This window comes from Xylocopa sonorina, unplaced genomic scaffold, assembly GCF_050948175.1.
Source record: "Xylocopa sonorina isolate GNS202 unplaced genomic scaffold, iyXylSono1_principal scaffold0051, whole genome shotgun sequence".
NCBI classification, from domain to species: domain Eukaryota; kingdom Metazoa; phylum Arthropoda; class Insecta; order Hymenoptera; family Apidae; genus Xylocopa; species Xylocopa sonorina.
Window position 1 is genome coordinate 951,788 of NW_027490122.1, and position 2,117 is coordinate 953,904.

The following is a 2,117-nucleotide window of genomic DNA, read 5'->3' on the forward strand; positions in this document are numbered from 1 at the left end:
CGTCTACACTTCAAATGAATGTAAATGCGACACTTCCTTACAAGGAAATAGCGTTTGCAGATGTTTACCTATCGTAGCAATAGAGTTCTAGTGCTTCTTAAAACGCGATATCGCATCTCATTTCTATGTTTCATGGTAAGATATAATATTCATTGCGAAGTGTTACGCATTCCTCGTATACGATTCAAATGAAAGTAAATGCGACACTTCCCTGCCAGGAAATAGCGTTTGCAAATGTCTACCTATCGTAGCAATAGTGTTCTAATGCTTCCTAAAACGCGATTTCGCACCTCATTTCTATGTTTCATGGTAAGATATAATATGATTTGCGAAGTGTTATGTATTCCTCGTCTACATTTCAAATGAATGTAAATGCGACACTTCCTTGCAAGGAAATAGCGTTTGCAGGTGTGTATGTATCGTAGCAATAGGTTTCTAATGCTTCTTAAAACGCGATATCGCATCTCATTTCAATGTTTCATGGTAAGATATAATATGATTTGCGAAGTGTCATGTATTCCTCGTCTACACTTCAAATGAATGTAAATGCAACACTTCCTTGCAAGGAAATAGCGTTTGCAGATGTTTAACTATCGTAGCAATAGAGTTCTAATGCTTCTTAAAACGCGATATCGCATCTCATTTCTATGTTTCATGGTAAGATATAATATGATTTGCGAAGTCTTATGTATTCCTCGTCTGCACTTCAAATGAATGTAAGTGCGACACTTCCTTGCATGGAAATAGCGTTTGCAGATGTCTATGTATCGTAGCAATAGAATTCTTATGATTCCTAAAACGCTATATCGCATCTCATTTCTATGTTTCATGGTAAGATATAATATGATTTGCGAAGTGTTATGTATTCCTCGTCTACACTTCAAGTGAATGTAAATGCGACACTTCCTTGCTAGGAAATAGCGTCTGCAGATATCTAGGTATCGTAGCGATAAAGTTCGAATGCTTCTTAAAAAGCGATATCGCATCTCATTTCTATGTTTCATGGTAAGATATAATATGATTTGCGAAGTGTTATGTATTCCTCGTCTGCACTTCAAATAAATGTAAGTGCGACACTTCCTTGCAAGGAAATAGCGTTTGCAGATGTCTATGTATCGTAGCAATAGAATTCTTATGATTCCTAAAACGCTATATAGCATCTCATTTCTATGTTTCATGGTAAGATATAATATGATTTGCGAAGTGTTATGTATTCCTCGTCTGCACTTCAAATGAATGTAAGTGCGACACTTCCTTGCAAGGAAATAGCGTTTGCAGATGTCTACGTATCGTAGCAATAGAGATCTTATGATTCTTAAAACGCGATATCGCATCTCATCTCTATGTTTCATGGTAAGATATAATATGATTTGCGAAGTGTTATGTATTCCTCCTCTACACTTCAAGTGAATGTGAATGCGATACTTTCTTTCTAGGTAATAGCGTTTGCAGATGTCTACGTATCGTAGCAATAGCTTTCTAATGCTTCTTAAAACGCGATATCGCATCTCATTTCTATGTTTCATGGTAAGATGTCATATGATTTGCGAAGTGTTATGTACTCCTCCTCTACACTTCAAATGAATGTAAATGCGACACCTCCTTGCAAGGAAATAGCGTTTGCAGTTGTCTACCTATCGTAGCAATAGTGTTCTAATGCTTCTTAAAACGAGATATCGCATCTCATTTCAATGTTTCATGGTAAGATGTAATATGATGTGCGAAGTGTTATGTATTCCTCCTCTACATTTCAAATGAATGTAAATGCGACACTTTCTTGCTAGGAAAAGGCGTCTGCAGATGTCTAGGTATCGTAGCAATAGAGTTCTAATGCTTCTTAAAACGCGATATCGCGTCTCATTTCTATGTTTCACGGTAAGATGTAATATGATGTGCGAAGTGTTATGTATTCCTCCTCTGCACTTCAAATGAATGTAAATGCGACACTTCCTTGCAAGGAAATAGCGTTTGCAGATGTTTAACTATCGTAGCAATAGAGTTCTAATGCTTCTTAAAACGCGATATCGCATCTCATTTCTATGTTTCATGGTAAGATATAATATGATTTGCGAAGTGTTATGTATTCCTCGTCTGCACTTCAAATGAATGTAAGTGCG